The sequence below is a fragment of the Numida meleagris genome, chromosome Z, assembly GCF_002078875.1.
Source record: "Numida meleagris isolate 19003 breed g44 Domestic line chromosome Z, NumMel1.0, whole genome shotgun sequence".
Lineage (NCBI taxonomy): Eukaryota > Metazoa > Chordata > Aves > Galliformes > Numididae > Numida > Numida meleagris.
Window position 1 is genome coordinate 60,637,754 of NC_034438.1, and position 20,267 is coordinate 60,658,020.

At 37.1% G+C, this 20,267-nt stretch overlaps 1 long non-coding RNA gene across 1 annotated transcript; it reads right to left on the bottom strand.

Annotated features, from left to right (window-relative positions):
- On the bottom strand, positions 1,639-8,497 carry LOC110389510. Its single transcript, XR_002433268.1, has 5 exons — positions 8,401-8,497; positions 7,721-7,895; positions 4,524-4,593; positions 2,253-2,280; positions 1,639-1,881 (listed from the first exon to the last, which is right to left on the bottom strand). It is a non-coding gene; the product is annotated as an uncharacterized LOC110389510 (long non-coding RNA).

Sequence of the window (20,267 nt, forward strand, 5' to 3'; positions counted from 1 at the left end):
CGGTTAGAACTCCTTTCCTGAACTAATTAATGTGATCTGAGGAAGAACTGTCTGAGATTTAATCAAACGTTGGTGTTTGCTACATCCTATGGATGCTTCTCCAAGCAGTCAGACATCTTCTGTATGCCACCAGTGGAGACTCTTCATTAAAACACAGAAGATTTGTTATCTTCTGCTTGAAAGAAGTAGGATAAATCAGTGAAACACAGTTGCTCTCATATTGTACTTCTGTGTTCTCCCCAGCGCAGGTCTGGATATAATATATGTCATTTTCTGGATAGAGGTGCATCTAAACTACAAATAAACATACAAGCAACAAAAACAGCAAAACCAAACAACATTGGAGTTTATGTGAAAGCACTCAAATTTTATGCAGTGAAACACAACTCTAATGTCTGTCCATATACGCATCTAAAGACAGGTTAGATTTGCTAAAATCAAAGTGTGAAAAGACTTGAATAATAATGATTTTAGACATATCTGGAAAGAAAAGAAGTCCTAATGTCCTGAAATTTTGGAGAAAATAACTTGAAGAATATTCAAATCCCTTTAAATCTTACTATACACTTCAGAAGAAATGAGTTAAGCATGCATTTATCGTGTATTTTTAATAATAATGCTAGGAATTTTAAAAGTAGTCTATAAAAATGAAGCTGTGGGATTCCAGATTAGTGGAGGAATATCTGAGGAGAATAAACAAAAAGGGCATTTTGAGCAAAGGGAATGGAAAAGTATATAAAAATGAAGTAACTGATGAAAAGGGGACCAGATAAAATGCTTTAGATCTATATACTCCTATTAAGACACACACATAAGAGTGATTTGAAAGTATTTTGCTTCATTAATATAAATAATATTTTCTCACTCTGGAAGTTAATACATAAGCCTTATTTTACAAAATAAACATTTTTTCATGTTTACACAGTGTGAAAAGTGGGAATAATTTTTTAAATGAATAAGTCTGCTGAAATTATTTGATAGATAGACAGATACCTGAAAGGTATTTTTATGCATGCTCTGTCAGGCTACACCAAAAGAAGACGATCTTTAGATTGTGGCTATACTAATAATTGGTTTCAGTATAGCTCTCCTCTCTCTTGGTTGAAGAGTATTTGAGTTTTCACAATGGTGAAACTCTGCTGAGGAAATTATCTCCCATGAAAAGCAGAGATGCCATATAGAGATACCTGAATAAGTTCTGAACAACCTGTTTCTGCTTCTGTGGTAGTGCTTGGCATTGTCCAACACCACAAACTCAAACTCTGCCGGGTACTCAGCACAATCCTACTCATGTCCCATTACGTACAACCTTATAGAATGGATGAGGCACAGAATTCTTTCTTGCTTAGAAGACAGGATGACTGAAACTAAAATATGTCAGAGGTCTGTGTAAATGTATTTACTTTAAGATATTTTCTGCTGACCTTCTGACATGTGTCTTGACAAAACATTATCTCACAATGCCCATCTATAGTTTCAGAGGAAGCTGTCACTGAAGCTATATTAGTGTTAGTTTGTTTATTTGGTATTCTCAGTAAAACTCAGTTTCTCAAATATGTTATACATAGCTTTCATTTATCAACTGTTTTTTACAAGAAACAAAATCATTATGTTTCATTGAAAGTCCTAGTTGTTTGTATTTTATTATGCTTATCTTTAGATTAATGCCACTGTGTCCGAACTGAGAAGAGAATTAATGTTCTTTGTATTCATGACATGCTGAAAGTTTTCCTGTTTCGTATATTCAGATGTGTTGTTATTCATACAGTTTTAAAGGTAGCAATTTTACCTAATGGCTGTAACTTACACATTTCATATTTACTACAATGCTGGATTCTTGTCATTATTTGCTGGCTCATTTCTCCAGTAAGATCTTGTAGTCTGGAAAAGAGTGAGGTTTGTTCAGCCATAACTCTCTTAAAATAACCATTTGATTGCTAATCAAACAAGATAGTGATTTTTCTTTCCACTCTTTGTGTTTAATGGGCTTAGTTTGGCCTTGTTGCTCTTCAAAGAAATTCAGAAAGGAAGGAAAAAATGTCCTCTTTACCCCTTTCAGTTCTTTATGATGTGGGTAACATTTATTTTCTCAAATATACATTTTAACTTTGAGTTTTACTTTACACTGAGACTGAAATATAAGCTTTTCCACAGAAAACCACAGTTTTCTCACATTCAGAGTGTGAAAGATGAAGTGTTTAGTGACAGGAAGGGAAAACTAATTATTGTAGTGGAAAACAAAGATAACTTACCATTCTCTTGCTATTTTGGAAGTTGAAGCTGAAAGGTGAAAATTAGCGAGGAAATAAATGAAGCAGGGCATTTAAGAAGCATATATCTTTTCTGCTTGCAAGAACAATTCTACAATTTCTTGTATTCCTAAATATATATTAGTAATTGCTCATTTAAAATATTTCCTTGCTTCAAATCGACCAACAAATTTTACAAGAGGAAGCAAAATAATGTAATGTGATATTCGTGTATAAAGACCAGGAAGGAGGGTACACTGAGGGTACGCTGTCCATCATTCTGATCAGTAATGAAGATCATAATTCCATTCATGTCACTTGAGCATGGAAAAGCATGGAATTAACTCTATTCTTATAAAAATCTAATCCCAAAATACCAATAATAAATGTCTATTTTGGCATCTGAGTTTGAGGTTAAAGCAATTCTTTTATAACATACAAAATTATATAATAATGTCAGTGAACTGTGATCATCTGTCAGAGTCGACTGCATCTTTGAACAATGGGGAATGAATTCATGACTTTCTTTCTCCAATTCATAGAATCATAGAATGATTTGAGTTGGAAGGGATTTTTAAGATCGTCTAGTTCCAACCCCCTGCTATAGGCAGGGATGCCTCCCACTAGACCAAGTTGCTCAAAGCTGTATCCAGCCTGGCCTTGAATAGTTCCAGGGAGGGGGCATTCACAACCTCTCTGGACAACTTGTTCCAGTGTCTCATCACCCTCACAGTAAGGAATTTCTTCCTAATATCTAGCCTAAATCTACCTTCTTCCAGTTTAAAGCCATTTCCCCTCATCCTGTTGCTTCATGCTCGTATAAAAAGTTCCTTCCCAGCTTTCCTGTAGGTCCCCTTCAGGTACTGGAGGGCTGCTATAAGGTTCCCTGGAGCCTTCTCTTCTTCAGGCTGAAGAGCCCCAGCTCTCTCAGCTAATCCTTGTAGGGGAGGTGCTCCAGCCCTCTGATCATCTTTGTGGTGCTCCTCTGGACCCGCTCCAATGGCTTGATATCCTCATATGTTGGGGCAGCCCAGAACTGAACACAGTCTTCCCGATGGGGACTCACAAGAGCAGAGTAGAGGGACAAAATCACCTCCCTTGACCTGCTGGCCACACTAGATGCAATCTAGGATATGGTTGGCCTTCTTGACTGCAAGCTCACATTGCTGGCTTATGTTGAGTCTTTCATCAACTGACATCCCCAAATCTTCCTCAGGGCTGCTCTCAAGCCATTCTCCACTCAGCCTGTATTTGTGCTTGGGATTGCCCTGACCCAGTGCAAGATCTTGCACTTAGCCTTGTTGAACTTCATAATGTTGACATGGGCACACCCCTCAAGCCAGTCCAGGTCCCTCTGGAGGGCATCCCTTCCCTCTAGCATGTCAACTGCACCACTCATCTTGGTGTCCTCACTCTATATGCAAGAGACTCAGCAAACCTTCCACTCATACGAAAGCTGCGCATTATGAGATCTAAGATTTGAAAGCTGAATATTACAAGTTCCACTAGAGAAGATAAATTCTGTCTCATTGCCATTTCCATTTATGCTGCTTCTATTTAAATAAATCAGTACTCGGAGGGAAGAATCAGGTCTCATCACAAGATCCTGGCATTTCCCCTTTAAAGTCAGAACTTTCTCATTTTATTTTAAGTGCTAATTGTAGATAAGGAAGGGAATATGAAGCTGTTTGCTGAAAGAGGATTACAATTAAGGTTTAAGTTAGGAGGAACGGGGAGGAATGAGAAAAGCAAATGAATGGATGAGGGAAAAGTTTGCATCCCCAGCTGTCATATTCCTGGTTGATGATAGCAAAGACACAGAAGTCTGGATGACCAAGCTGATTACCAGTGCATCTTGACTTGCATACAGTAATTCATGCCCATCAGCGCACTGCATCTCAATTCCCTTCTGATTCCAGGTCAGTCCTGTCTTTAGTTCTTCAATACTCTACTAGTCCCACTGCTGACAGGAAATACTGAAAAACAGATTCTGCTAGCAGGACACAAATGTAGGGTTGTGTTCTCTCAATCCCATGATGGCAATTTTGAGAAGTGGATAAAGTATATTTTGTATTTTTTCAACAATAATAAGTGACTTCCTAAAGGCTCTAAATGTAAATGTAGTGAAATATCATGTGATAGCTGACATCCTTCCCTACCCCCACCACGGAAATAACCACTTCCTTTTGAAAAGTAATTCAGAGTATCTGAGTTATTAAGAGTCTGTCTCAGAATATGATTTCCATCACGTTGCTGTTTTTGTGGTTTGCTTACCATGTGAATTATCTGCATCAGTCTTTTTGTTTGTTTCATATTTCTCTCATTTCACATTCCATTGCCATCTCTGGAGAAAATGAAAATACAAAATTTTGAAGCAAAATGTGATGTTTTTTGAGTTATTTCAGAATTTTGTCCATTCCTTTTCAATACTGTTATCTGGCATATTAGATTTACATCAGCAGTGGAACTGGCACTTTCTGTCCACTGGTTTGACAAGAGCAGACAGTTAGCTGTAGCAATAATACAATATAAGAAAGCCAATAAATCTGTTTTATAAATCAAGTAGAGCAATTTTAGGTTTACCTATTACTGCAGTATTACTAAAGCTGAAAGGACCTAATAATGTTAGGAAAGATAGTTGTAACTGACCTTACATTTCCTCCAGCATCCCTTGTCTTGTTGTGCTTTCAGCGACTGAGCTGACTTTTTATATGAAAAACCTCTAATGTAGTTCAACAAATAACTAATTCAGATTTTGAGTCCTCTCTCTGTATACTTTGCCATCCAACCTTCCAATTAGATGCATAATTTCCACTTCTAGGAAAGTGTTTCAAGTTTTTTACCTACATCAACTGCTTAACATCTGATTCTTATCTTCTCTTTTACTTAAAAAGTAAAAGATTTACTTTACTTTTTTTAAAGTAAAAGATTTTACTTTACTTTTTACTTTACTTGTGATAGTATTCCAGTAAAGAAAAGTTAAAGTCTTTCCCTTTGTCATTACATTCTTTTCAAATTTCATGTGGATATACTAACAGAGTTCCTGTGCAAGATAACATTATATGAGGAAATTTTTGGAACCATGAAAGGGCAGGTAGTTACTATTTTAAATGTTATAAGCCTACAAGGAAAAGAAGTATGAGTTGAGCCTCAGCTGTTAGTGGGATATGTCCCATGAGCCTTCACTCAGTTTACATCTTTGGGACAGGGATTCTGCAACTAAGCAGAATAGACAGATATTTTGTATTGATAGGTATTTTGTTCCAAAAAGATGTTGATCCTTTCTTCTGGCAGTAGTCTAGAACAACCTGGTTTACTCAGAAATTGAGAGTTTTAATTTGTATAGACAGGTGGATCATAATAACCTCATTTCAGATGAATACACGGTTATGATTATAATTGGTTAATGTCAGTCACAGAAAAATCTCTGTGGATGAGGCAAAGGTGTGTCACTGAATTCCTCTATGCAGAAAAAATGACAACTATTGACACTCACCAGTGCTTGCTGAACATTGATGGAGACCAAGCAGTGGATGTGAGCGCAGTGAGGGGTGGGTGGTGCATTTCAGCAGTGGTGACAGCAACAACAAGAGGTGGTGAACAACTTTTCAGAAGGCTGACAATACAGAGCTCCCACCCTAATTTAAACTAAACATTTAACTTCTGGACAGTTAAAATGAGGTGAAGTGAATCTCACCCACTGACACTCATGAATCAAACTAGGCTGTCCTTACCACTGAAAAAATACATGTTTTTTTCCTGTAGCTCTGCCTTTTAATTTGCAGATATGTTGTCTTGTTGTTCCATTGTGTGCTATGCCGAAGAGCTCTCTAGTGCTAATTTTTGTTCCAAATCAACAGAGAATGATGAAAAACTCAGCTGGATAAAATAGATGGATCACAGCCCTGTGAAGATCTGTATGGACAAGATGATCTTATTGGTCTTTTTCGACCATGATTCTATGATTTTTTGCTCAAGGTTTCTTCATTTTCTCATACCACACCCTATACCAGTGCAACCAGCAAAAAAATAAAATGTTACCGTTACCTTCCAATGCCTACCTAGAATCACAACATATTTTTGAGTTTATGGCAATATCCTGGAAAATTGTTGTTGTAGTGCTTATCCATCATAACCAGTAAGTCATGATGAAGGCTGGAGTAGCACCTCCCACAATAAGAGCTGCTACCCTGCTACCTACAGCAGTAAATTCGGGCCGTCAGGGTCAGGAAGAGGTCAGGTAGGAGACTGATTTGCCATCCACCCACATACATGGTAACAGCCTAGCCTTCTGTGGCAATTACAGGAAGGTTGCTTGGCTTTTTCTGAAACTAAGGGAAAGCACATCTGCATGTTTGCCTGCTTTCATGTGAGGGTTGCGGTAAGTTGTGCACCAAAAGTAAGAAGAAATTGCCTGAGATCTGGGTATGGCTACAGGGATTGCCAGATATGAAGCTTGCTCCTGGATATTATCAAAGGAGGGAGAGGTCATGCTGAAGAAACAAAAATCATTTAAACAAAGGAAGAAAATAATCTTTAAATAACACTTTAGAGATTTCTGTTGTTTGCAAGAGATGAAAACTTTTTCTCAGATTGTGATCCATTTTTTTGATAATGTGTTGGTCCTGTACTCAGTAGTAAGATGTTAAATACTGAAATATCATTTGTTCCAAATTCTACAAAATCTCATAAGAATATTTAGTTATTTGTGACACATTCAGACTCACCATACTAGTACAAATCAGATTTTCAGCTGAGCTACATGTTAGAATTACCTTTTCACTCATATAGTGAAAAATGTTTTATCTCATTCCTCAAAAGTCATAAGGATTTGATGTCAAAAATGAATTCTGTCATTTGACCTAACCAGGACTTCACTTTTCTATCTTCCAGAAGCAAGGAACTGCCTATTGACAAGGCATTTTTAATATAGAAAAATAGGTAAATCAACTTTTTTTTTTAAAGCCAAATATATATTAGAATGTTCTAGCTGCAATAAAATGCTTATCACTAAGCAATACAATATGAGCATAAGTGAGTCTTAGCCAACAAATTGGTTGCTCTGCATAGAAAATGGCATTGGTGTTGCATTCATCGTCCTGTTAAGGATCTGGGTTTCAGATTTCATTTCAAGCTACGTGTTTTCTGCGGTAATCCAAGCTGAATAGCTGAATTCAAATCTTTTGCATTTGACACAACTCATACACAGTAATTGTTGAAGCAGTATCATCATCTCCAAACTTCAACTGTAGCCTTCCAGAACCCAATGCAGATCTTTTGAAATTCATGAAAAGCTGTTTTTTGATTTCAGTAGGCTTTGGATCTTGCCTTTAGGTGTTAGAAAGACAGCTTACTACAAGGATTTACTATCAGTACCAAGTACTACAACTCTGCATACAACTTTAGTGGAAGCTTCATTTCATAAGAACATTTGTCTTTGATACTTTGTGTTTTAGGGATTGTGAACTTACTTGAACATATGATGACATATTCCATCAGATGAGAAAATATTTCTGTGTGTGAGGATGAATCAACTCATATGTCTGTGTTATTCACCAAGGAGCTGTACAGTCAGCTGTACAGTGCAATACAGTCAGTTATTTGCAGTAGTAAGTGTAAAGTAGATCATCCTCCTCTCATTTGTTTCTGTAAAGACAGCAGAAACACTTAGAATTAAAACCAAGAAGAAGCAGCTAACATTCTGCTAAATTCTCTGTAGGAATACAAAATATTTTCCTCAGATGTGTTTTGTCTTCTCTAGAAATAAAGTTGTTTATGCTTGCTCTAAGAAGCTCTTGTAGACATCTGTACCTTATAGTAATACTTCTGATCTGGTTTTTTTACTTCTCTTTATTCTACATTTACAAGCAGTCTCAGGGAGTTTGACCTTGGTTTCTTGCACATAGTAACATACATGCATTACCTTTTACTTGTTTACCCTTTTGCTCCTTTAACTCAATTGAACCAAATATTAACCTCATAGATGCGTTCTTTATAACTCGTCTGACTCTTAATTCACGATTGTCTGCCAGTCCTGTAAACCTTAACTTTTGTTTGTTTTCTAGACTTTCTCCATTATAAGGTTGGTAATGAACTTTTCTCCTTTCTAAGATGTTATTCTCCTTGTAAAATTATTTTGCCAATCACTTACCACCTATTTTTCAACCAGTCTGAATTTTCTAAGAGATTTATCTGGGTAAGGACTGTGAGTTAGTTGGCTGAGATCTTGAGCTTTGTTGTAGTCACAGTTTTCACTGTTTCTATGGCAAACTTTTCCCTTTGGGCTTATTACAGCATTGCTTCTAGAATGAACTGAAAGTTACAGCCTTTGTTGCTCTGCACTTTACTGTTGTTGAGGTTCTGTTTTCTAAACGAATCTGATAAGTCTTCAGTCAAGAAGAACACTGAAGTAGCTGTATTTTCTTTGGTTCCTGTCAGCTTGTTCAGTAAGTCTTCCTTTTCACACCCTGTTCAATGAAGCAGTAAGAGGAATAGACAGTACCCTGATGTTGATTTTAGAGTACCATTGGTTTTCAAGGACTGGTAGCTACTAATATCTTTGTATTTATACTCCCTGACTCAATGCAGCTATGCCAAAAAAAGCCACAGATTTATCATTACATTTTTTCTCTTTCAAAGGCGAGTACCTATGGAGTAATAGCCTGTATTCAGCTAGGAAAAAAAATGCCACAATGTGCATCAGATGATGGTTGACCTTTTGGGCATTTTCTTATTTATTTATTTCTTACCAGTTATTGAGATTGAGTGGTCTTTCTTTAGGCACTCTTTGTTTTCATTGATATTTCGGCTATCATTGTCTGTCTGGCTTTGGCTTAAACTGTTTATTAACTGAAGGTAGTATCTGGCTCAGAGAGTGATTTCTCTGCTGTGACACTTGTCCTCTAAGGATGCCACTGAAATCTTTTCTTAGGTTATCAGATAGCCACCAGTACTTGAAATGAAGATGGTGTTATTCTTGGTAATAAGAAACATACAGTGTTGACAGATGGGTATTGCACCCTGTCTCTTCACAGTTTTCTTTGTAACAGTCACATCTTTCTTTAGCTTCCTTTCATTTATGGTTGTTCATTATAATATAGTCACAAAAAAATTAAAAATAATAATAATTATAAAATAATGAACTGGTAAATCCAAATGTGTATTTGAAAAAGGATACTAAACTATCAGGAAATCTATCAATTTAGTTAATTATCAATATTTGATTTCACTGCTTAGCGTCTATAACCCAGTTATCACAAACCTGGGCATCAGGGAAATTACTGTCATTTAGTTTAGCCTTCTGAATGATATTTTAATCTCTTTCGCTTGTGGTAAGTTTACAGAGTAAAAGCTAACTGTGAGAGAATGCTGAAAAAAAGAGAAAATTTTCAGCAATAGTGTAACCCAATGAGTTCCAAACTGTTGGAATCATTTTAATTCTTAATTTTTCTTTCAGCCCCACAGTGTAGCCCTCCAAAATTGTGATAGTTGTGGTCTTCTATGGTTTTATATGGTCCATGGGTATAGAATGGGTTCAGATGCAGCCATGCCCTGCAGGCACCTGAACTACTCACCCTGTGTGAAGTAGTGCCTGGGAACTGCAGGTTTAGGCCTTAGGACATTCTAGAAATTAGCTTCACGCTAACAGTGATAATGCTATAAATACACTCCTTTAACCTTTTAGCATTAAGGGGAGAAATTTCATTGTGTAGAAAAAATATGGTTCCACAGTCAACGACTTGTCTTCTCTTCTACAAAATATTTGCTTCAACAGGATTCAACAGGACTAACTGACCATAACTATCTACTGTTATTCTTTTTAGAGATTCAGCTATTTTAAAAAGAATTTTTTCTCTCTTAAGTAAAATCTATTGACCTTCATTTTACAGCAGCTTTTCTAGATAGAATTTTCTTCTAAAGGTGGGAAAAAAATAGCTACGAAAAACAATCAATCCACTATCTAAACAAGATATCAGCATCTTTTCTTGCAGCTATGTTGCCACTGCTAGTTGGAAAGTACACACAAACACTCATTAGAGGAATCCGGTGTTACAACAGGTAATTTCAAAATTTCCTATTTTTTGGTAAAAACTAAAACATTTCAATCAGTTTGTGTTAGGAAAAACCCAGCACTGTTTTTTTGTGGAAGATGCTCATTGCAAATCTGTACTTCTTCAAGTACAACGTCATTTTCTTAATAATGTTTGAGTGGAAAGAAATTGCAAAGCAAGTTCTTCATTATTATTATTATTATTATTATTATTATTATTATTATTATTATTATTATTATTATTATTATTTTACCAGGACATGTAGTAACAGGATAAGAGGCAACAGTTTTCTATTGAAATAGGATAGATTTGGAGTGAGTATAAGAAAGAGACTTTTCACAGTGAGAGTGGTGAGACGCTGGAACAGGTTACCCAGAGAAGTTACTGCTACCTCATCAATGAAGGTGTTGAAAGTCTTGCTATACTGGGTTTTGAGCCACTGTGCAGTGGGATATATTTTCAAACTTCTATGAACTTTGAAAGCATTGCGAACCTAAATATTGAATCCCCAGATGTAATAAAATCTGGCTTAACAAAGGAATCTGCATGAAACACACACTTCAGCTTAGCTTTTAAAAAATAAGATGTGAACATTTTATCTTCTGCACACAGCTTTGAAATGCATTCTTTCATTTTCCCTCATGCTGTTTTTTAAAACCTCAATCAGCTTGTAGAGTATGCCTGCATTATTAAAGGTTAATGCTCAACAAATTCGCTTAGAAGACTTCTAGACTTTGAACATACATGCATTGAACAGAATCCCTAGAGCCTTGTGGAGATAATTTTAGAAACATCTTGAAGTAAAAAGATAAAAATTCGAATTCATATATTCACGAGTCCAGCTTCGCTAAGTAGTTTTACAAGCAAAGAAAGATGGCAGTTTAGTTGCATTTAATTTTCAGAGATTTATATTACAATTAATGGAATGTTCATGAGAGACATCTCAGTGTCCAAGTTTGCACCGAGTGTTGACTTTTTTGTCGCCAGCAGAATTGTTCTTCCTTCATCTACTCTGATGATGGTTAAATGTGCTAAGCTGCTTGACTTTGCTCAGCTTCTAGGAGCATAAGAGTTAAGCCCTGGTGTATCCATTGTACCACACAGAGTGGAAGACATTTAAAGATAGCCTGTTGTCATCTAACTTCTTTTCAGTGACTTAAAGGTGGGAATGATTGTAGAGTGATCTTTTATGGTAAATGTCAATGCTCCTCTGTATAAAGTTCAAGACTTGCTAATGTCATATGATCTCAATTGAGTCACAGTAGTATTTATGGTTTAGTTGGTTATGTTTCTGAAAAAAAATGTTGAATGTTGCTGTGGCAATTTCTGTAGTCAGTGTTCAGATTTAGAAGAATACAAACCTGATGTGGCTGGTGTGGTTCATTCTGCCACTGACAATAAGGCAGTTGCTATACATATGATATTCAAGGAGAAGGACATCTACTACACAGATACCAGATGGCTGCAACAGTTCAGAGATTTTCATTTGAGGAGGCAGAAGGACATAACTTACACAAGGAGTCAGTGCAAAAACTGTTCTTGCAACAGAACTGTGGTTAAGATGCAAAAACTGTTAAACTTAGTCTGGTTCTGGTTCATAGCTAGCCAATTGGAGGTGGGTAAATTTGTTGAGTGAACTGCAGGGGACCCTATTTCCATATCGTGTTTTTTTTTAATCCTTACCCTTAACCTCCAAGTTCCTTCTCTCCAGTGGGTCTTCTATTAAAGTATTATCTTTCTGCAGAAATTTGTATGTTTTCTTAAGTTGAAACCAAATGTCATTGCACTTCATAAAAGCAAAATTATACTAAAGAAAAATGAATAATCCACAGTGTCCAGTACACAATGTAAAGGAATTCTTATCCAGAGTCATCTCTAGTGTTTAATTATTCATCATTCAGCTCTTGTTTTTATCTTCTCTGCTAAATGAGTTCCTGCAAGGCAGCCACAGGAAGTGGTGAACCACCCCCGCGGAAGACTTTGTATTTGGTTTTAAGAATACTTTTCTACAAGCTTGCTGTTGTTGCTTCAACAGCTGCTAATATTTTATATCTTTTTCAAGTGGAAATAAATCTTCAAGTGGCAAAAAATTAGAAATATTGCTACTATACAAATTATGCATTAGATTCGATAAAATTTCCATTAAAAATTAATTCTTTGATATGCTTCAAGTTACAGATGTAGTATTACTGTACAAAAATTAGTGAGAAATCTGTTTTTTTCTGTTAAAGTGTATATCTAGCTGAAAGTTTTTATGCTACTGCACTGTGGTAGTATGCATTGTATTGTGCCATGACTTTTCCTGGTGTATAATCCCCAAACACTTTCATTATTGAACATTTAGTTTAATTTGAGAGAGCAACCTGCTCTTAGACCTTGGTTAATCTCAGCCTATTATGCTGGAAAAATAAGCCCCTCATGTACCAAAATGGCACGCTTGTCTTCTTAATTCAGAAAAACTGTTACTTGGCAAGGAAGTGGTGTTAGTAAGTTTTGGTTTCTCACTACTACTCTTTCAGTGCAAAACACAGTTTGCAGGTTCAGGGATTGGAAAGTATTCATAAAATTGGATCGTAATTTCTGAATTGCTTCGGTCACATTATACATTTCCTTTGTTCAAAATTCCCCCAAACCTCAAACCGCAGAATGATTCAGTTCTAGTCACAAGTTCAATGAGCAACTGTGAAACTCTAAAAAATGTTGAAATCAATGACTATCTGTTGTTTAGTTCAGAAGCATTGGTTTTCTGTGTGATGAGACAGTTCTTTTTTGAAGCCAAACTCACAATTCTATCTTGTGAGAAATGTCTCTGAATTGAAATTGCCCTAAAAGAGAAATATGCTTTTTAATAGTTTTTAATAGGAGCCCAATTGTTTAAAGATACTGTTAATATTAGGAAAATGCAACAAATACCTTATGTATATGACAACTGAGAACTTACGGCTTACAGAACAACTGTCAACTAGGAAGAGTCTTACAGCATCCTGCTCCCACAAACTGAGGCTTATTCCAGCGGTTTGATTCTGTCTGATTTTACCTCTCTGCTTGACCTTGTCTCTCAGACTAATCAGGAGGAAAACCAAACAAACAGAAGTATATTTGATCACAATGTTTTCCTCTTTTTCCTCACTGGCTTTGAAATTGTCAGTGAAAATTCTCTAAATGTTAATAGAATTTCGTGGTATGTGTTTCAGGTTTTGAAAATTTTCACCTAGCTCAGTAACCAATTCATGCAGTATACTGTGAGTTAATAGTACTGCATGGTATGTCTGCATCATATGCATAGACAAACATTTGTTTAGACAAGCTTAATTAAAGTCTGGGCCTCCCAGCTTATGTCTGTAGATTGATGAATAAGCTGCTGTCTGTGTAGGCATCCCCTTACTACAGTGCAACACTACAAAGATTTTTCTTCATGGTGGAAATGGTCTCCTGCCTGTGCTTCATTTCTGAGTCTTATTAGTGAAAACAGGCAGTTCAACTGATGCTCTAAGCTTTCTGTGTTCGTGTCTTTCCACTGTGCTGTGGTTGCAAATCAACTTGATTCACTTACATAACATTTTCTACTTAAGAGCTTTGCAAACATTTGTGTTTCCCCGGTTTGGTCATTCATACTAATTTGGTGTTCTAGAAACTAGTAGATGTATTACAGCCAGTACCCATGAAATCTTATGGTACGTTTGGTTTCATTTTCACTGGCCAATCTGGTGTGCAGTTAGATGGAAAGTCTGCATATACAAAGACTGCGCAAATGATAATGCCTTCTGCTTTATGATGTTTGCCCATGACATCAGAGGAGGATGGGGGTGGTATGGCAGTAGGAGATGAACCTTCCCACCAGTATTCCATTACACTTTGTTGCCATGTGACAGATGGCAGCAGAGGGGCAGTCTGACAAAATGGCATCTGACGTGGAAGTGCAGATGAAGCAAAAGTGTGTCACTGAATTCCTCCATGTGGGAAAAGTTGTACTCATTGACTTTCATTGACTCTTGCTGAACGTTGATGGAGACCAAACAGTGTTTCAGCAGTGGTGACAACGATGTGAAAGACGAGCTACGTTCCAGACAGCTGTCACACCATGAAATGAAGAGCATCTTAATCATCTCATCCATACAAATTGGTGGGTTACAATCAGGGAACTGTGTATAGAGACGAATTTTGGCTTCACTGCATTGAAAACAGTGGAGTAGTTGGAGTATCGCAAAATTTGCTCTAGATGGGTCCCCTGAATGCTCACACATGAACAGAAGAATGCTGTATGTAAGTTTGTCAGGACATGTTGAGCCGAAGGTGACAGTTTCCCGGATCACATCATTACCAATGATGAGATGTGATGACACCATGATAAGCTGCATTCAAAACTACAGTTCATGGAGTAGTGACTGTGAATTCCCCACTGAAGAAAAAGTTCAAGACATAGTCCTCAGTGGGTAAAGTGATGTGCACTGTTCTTTTGGGATAGGAAAGTGTGATCATTCTGGATTTCCTGGAACCCACACAAACCATCTGCTCTGACCACTGTATCATGATGCTGACTAAGCTGAAGGATTGGACTTCCAGAGTCAGGCCAGAGAAGAAGATAACCTTTCTCTGGCAACATGATAATGCCAGGCCCCATACTAGTTTGGAGACTGCCAATATTGGCTGCACTGTCATACTATACCAATAGTATAGTCAGGATTTGGCATCTTCCAACTTCCATTTGTTAGGGCCAATGAAGGATGGGTTGTATGGGCAACATATTTCTAGCAACAATGCTGTTGTGGCATCTGTGAAACAGTGGGTCACCTCTGCTAGTACAGATTTTTACAAGCGTGACATGCTGGCTCTTGTCCACTGCTGGTGAAAATGCACAGCTAAAAATTATGACTATGTTGAAAAGTAGTGTTTTGTAGCTGAGAATTTGCTCTTTCAAACACTGTTATTGTGCTATTTGTATCTGCTGTAGTTTCCAAGGAAATAAATAGGAGGCATTACTTTCTGAGCAACCTACATGACTTTTCTAATAACACCAACATTTAATTCTTCTAGTATTCAAAATCTATAACAGAAAGAAAACCAAGGATTCATTCTTTCAAAAATTCCATGTTTTCTACTTTTGCAAGAACAAATTTATATCACTAAAACTTCCTGCACCCATGCAAGATGTATCGGATGTATCTCTCTAGCGGTCAAAGAGATGACCTCATAGATTCAAGAATCTAATCTCACTATAATGGCACATGAACAGTAGTATCTTCAATTTTACATTATATTTCATTCACCGTCTGCAGATAATTTAATTCCATCTGTCCTTGCTTTCACAATTGCTGGTCAAATTTGTTATTTCAGAACACTCTGGCTTTCTGGAATCTCCAAATGTGGAGTCCTCAGTACACTGACAAATAATCAGAATTTATTATCCAACTATTACCTAAACAGAAAATCAAAGCAGCGTACTAATTATGTTTTGGGAGTTCATTCCTACATGACATTCACTGTCCTGCTTGTACTATCCAGTGTCTTGCGCTTTATGGTAGAACACAGTGAGTGAAATTGCATGTCACTTCTAATTACTCTGCAGCACTGAAAAAGAAATAGAAGAAGAATAGGAGCTGCCCTTTTTTAATTCACCATGTTAACAATGTCTCTAGCAATTATGGAATAAATGTAGGCTTTTATGGCACTTGGATGTGCCATACCAACCTTGGTATACAGCTAGATAAATACGTGACCCATGAACACTAGGATTTATTCATAATCTTGTTTATCATCCTTTCTTTTCACCTCCAGAATTAACAAGATAATTATTTGTTTAGCTGTGCATTTTGGAAAACCATTATTACTATTTTCCTTCTACTACAGTTTAAGTACAAAAGATGTTCAGAAAGACTGGAAAGATTCCAATCCAGTATTTAAATAATATATTTCTTCACTACCTTTATAAATGTCAAAAGCCAATATTTCTTAATCTTTTGAACTCCAGAACCTGTTATATTAACCTGTTATATTCCTTGCTTAGCACTACTGCTGCTAGTCATACAATAAGAGATGCATGAATCTGACAAATTTAAAGCCTTACATTTTGGAGATGTGAGAAATAAGCAAAAAAATAGTAAAGCAAATAATGAATTATTTGAAGTGTATTTCTGAGATAATTATAGTGCTATGTGATTGTTGGCAGCACCAATCCAGAATATACTCTAGACCATGTTCTGGAACAAAGGCTGATCCTCACTGACACCTGCAGGGGACCCTAAAGTCTGCCATGGCACTCAAACTAGCCTAGTAGATTTTGGCAGCCCCAGGTGAACTACTGAATTAAAAAATCATTACCTTGAACCTAAACCATAGTCATAATTTCAAGGCTAGTGTACCTGCCAGTTTTGGCACAACTTTTATCAGTTCTCTGCTGCACTGACCTAATTTTAGCTGTTCTGTCCTGTCTAAATGATCCTTGGGCAATCAACTTTGATTAAACCACTAACATTATTGTGTTTTGCTTTGTGTTTTGTTTTTGCAGAACTCAGCAGTGCCTCACATCAGAGCAGAGCAGCTCCAGCTGCTCCAACAGGGACCCGCCACTGCCAGAGCTGAGCCGTGAGCCAGGACTAAAGGAGGAAGTGACCTCAAGAATACAGTTCAGTGGGGACAGGGAAGTAGGTTTGCGGACTGAATGTGGACAAGTGTGGACAAACATGGGAGTGGTAACTCCAGGGATATCTTCTGGCAAACCTGTATAAGGTCCAATTTTGGCATATGATCTCTGGAAAGAAAGAATGGGGGTTTTTACTTAATAGATTGACAAGTAGCCTGAACATGGTCAAAGGAGTCATTCTTAAAAAGTGAATTATTTCTTTTGGAGAGAAATGCTCAGACTTACTGATTTGTACACATCTTGTGCAAATGTGATATGTATTTCACTGCCAAGATACAAGAAACAATAAAGTTCCACTTTGAATCAGTTAATTTCCCAGTGGTCCTCATTTGATGCACTGTAGTTTATGCTACAGAGCAGTCTTTATATGCAAACTGGATTTATTTCAGAGTAAATTAAATCAAATATACTTCATGAGATATTTGATGTGTTCTACTCATTATGGTTTTTATGTTCAGGTCTCCCTTCCCCAGCAGATGTGTACAATGCCAACAAAAGCTCCTCCACTCTAGCTACTCTCATGTAGATTTGTGATGGTGTTAGTTTACCAGAAAAATTGCTGCCTGTCCTAAAATGAAATTCTATTAGTCAAGAAATAGAATTATTTTATCTTTTAACTCAAAAGTTCACTTAATTTACGATGAAGTTGCTTTTTAAAGAAATGAACTTGTTCTGATTCAAGATGGGTGAGTATTTGTCCAATCTGTTGTTGACTACATGCCTTGCCATATATTTTAAGATTTCCCATTTTGCTACATAATAACAAAAGTTGAATTTTCAGTTAAAAAATCAGTATATATAAAGTTCCAGTCAGGTTTCCATAGAAGCTGTAGCTACACTCTTCAACAAAGTTATTCACAAACATATACTTCCTTGTTCTTAAAAAAAAAGAAAAAAAAGAAAAAGAAGAAGAACAAATTTACCTTCTACTATTTTTTGCAAGCTTTTCTTTAAGTAATCTTACAATTTAAGTTGAAGGGTATGTAAAGCTTTTATACCCATTAGAGCAGAAAATATTTTGTCTAGAAGCATTTTTATATCGACCCTTAAAACATTTCAGGGAGAAAAATAAGCAGATGCTTTTGTGTTCTTTGTTAAAATATTTTCATGTGAGGTAAGTGCAGGCTAACATCACTTGGAAGTATCTCTATCCACCCATTAAGTCATGGACTAATGCTTGTCTTTTATATATAATATTTATTCCTCTTGAGATAATTTGCAATTGAGCAAATAAAAAATGCAAACTAAAACATTTAAGGATGCCGAAATTTATGGATAGAATATAGATGGAACTGAAAACATGTTTTAAAAGTATATTGTTTTTCCTACGGTTCCAATGTGTGATCTCTCATTCCTCTTTTCTTCCTTTAGGCATTAAACACAGTACCCAAACCCACTGCATTCTAGATTTGGTCTAACCTTGGCTGGAATACCTTCATAGTTCTTTTCTCATCTGTGCTTCCAGATGAGAAAGCGTAAAGCTCTTACGAGAAATATCTGCTAATACTTTGCCACAATTTTTGCGTCTTCTGATAACAAATGCACAGGACAGAATTAGTCCTTCTCCCAGAGACACTACATTTGCTTTTATTTAGAGCCCGCCATTCCTTCAGAGGTCTTTGATCATCTCCACTGTTCACTCCACTTGATGAGCTGACGACCTGGGTGCTGTGTCTGGACATCTGTCTAATAGAACTGAGAGTGAGAAGCCTAAATCACAAATTCAGAGTTCCTATTGCTCTCACAGTTCAGCATGTTCTTAGACCAGCTTTATTCTGGATTGAACCACTTCACTATGTCAACAAGATGCATTCTTGCCAAAAATTCACTCTGCAATTATTGGTTGGCCTGAGGAACTACTGACATGGAAGTCCTTGCTGGTATTTGGAGACCTGACTAGAAATTTGTGGCAGAATATTTTTTGTTGGAAAAATGTAGTCACCACATCAAAACCAGCTGACATTAATAAAGCTCCATCTGTGACTCACATAGACTCATGTTAGCACTACTTCTTGTTAGTCTTTTCCATAGGTTACTGGAGACTGAAAGCTGAAGACTGTTTTCATAAATGTCTGTGGTTGGCTGGAGAAATCAGGAGAGAACCCTTGGTAAGGCCTTCAGGTGAGTCAGTGCATCAAGCAGACCATTACTGAAGAAAGATACAGAACAACCAGCCAACAAGAGATCCCTGAGCTGGGGAGATCTGCCACTGACTTGCTTGGATTTTGCAGGGTTTCCAAGATACTGAGCTCAGGTTTCAGCACTGTCTATTTATTAATAGGAACTACCTGTTTTGGGGTGCACTGCTGGCAATCCTTACAAACTTGGTGGGTTGTAAGAACTGAACCTTAATGATATTATTTAATGATGTATAAAATTCAGGAATATATTTTATGCAGCTATCAATTCCTCTGACAGGTAAGTTGTCCTATGGCTTAAAAACTGCTAGGAATTTGATGTGTAAAAACAAGCACCATTTTGATTCATTGTATTTGTCATGTCACATCTGATTTGCTGCAGCATGTCTCAGCATTAGACTCCATGACTCACTGTAACGCAATGCAGTGGAAAGTGGGAAAGAAAACACACTTTTTTGAAGGTACGATCTTCTTTCAATACAAATGATAAACAACTGATCTGGATTTTTGCAACTTACTTACCGGTTCAGTTACCATTTAAAAAAAGGGTTATTCCACCATTTCTCACAATTAGTAGGCAAGAGAAACTGGCGCTTATGTGTATTGGGCTTATGTGGCAAGGTTTGGTAGCAGGGGCCTGCAGAGGTGACCTCTGGGAGCAGAGACCCTGCGCTGGAGCAGGGGCAGAGTGGCCATGAAGGAGCAGCAGAGATGAAGCCTTAGCATTTGAGAGCAGCCCCCATTCTCTGCTCCCCCACGTTGCTCAGGTGGAGAAGGTAGGAGAGGTTGGATGGGAGGAGGGTGATTGCCTTTAGTTCTCACGGCCCTAGTCTGTCAGCAGTAGGCAATAAATCACATTAATAAACCTATGCTGAGTCTGTTTTGCTCAGGATGGTAATTGATCTCCTTGCTTTTACCTCAGCCCCCAAGACCTTTTTCTTCCTATCTTCTACCCCTATTCTGTTGAAGAGAGAGAGTGAGAGAGTGGCATGGTGAGGCTGAGCTGCCTGTTGGTGTTAAACCAATGCAGTGTGTTCTAGTGACTGTTGCCCCTTTGGGTCAGCAGTTTTCTTTCACTGTGTGACACCTACTTTGATCATTTGTCTTCACTATAACAGAAAACACTGTAACTGCTCAATTAAACTTTCACTGTCAGTAGGAGAATGATTTTGTCTGGTTTAGCTCCAGA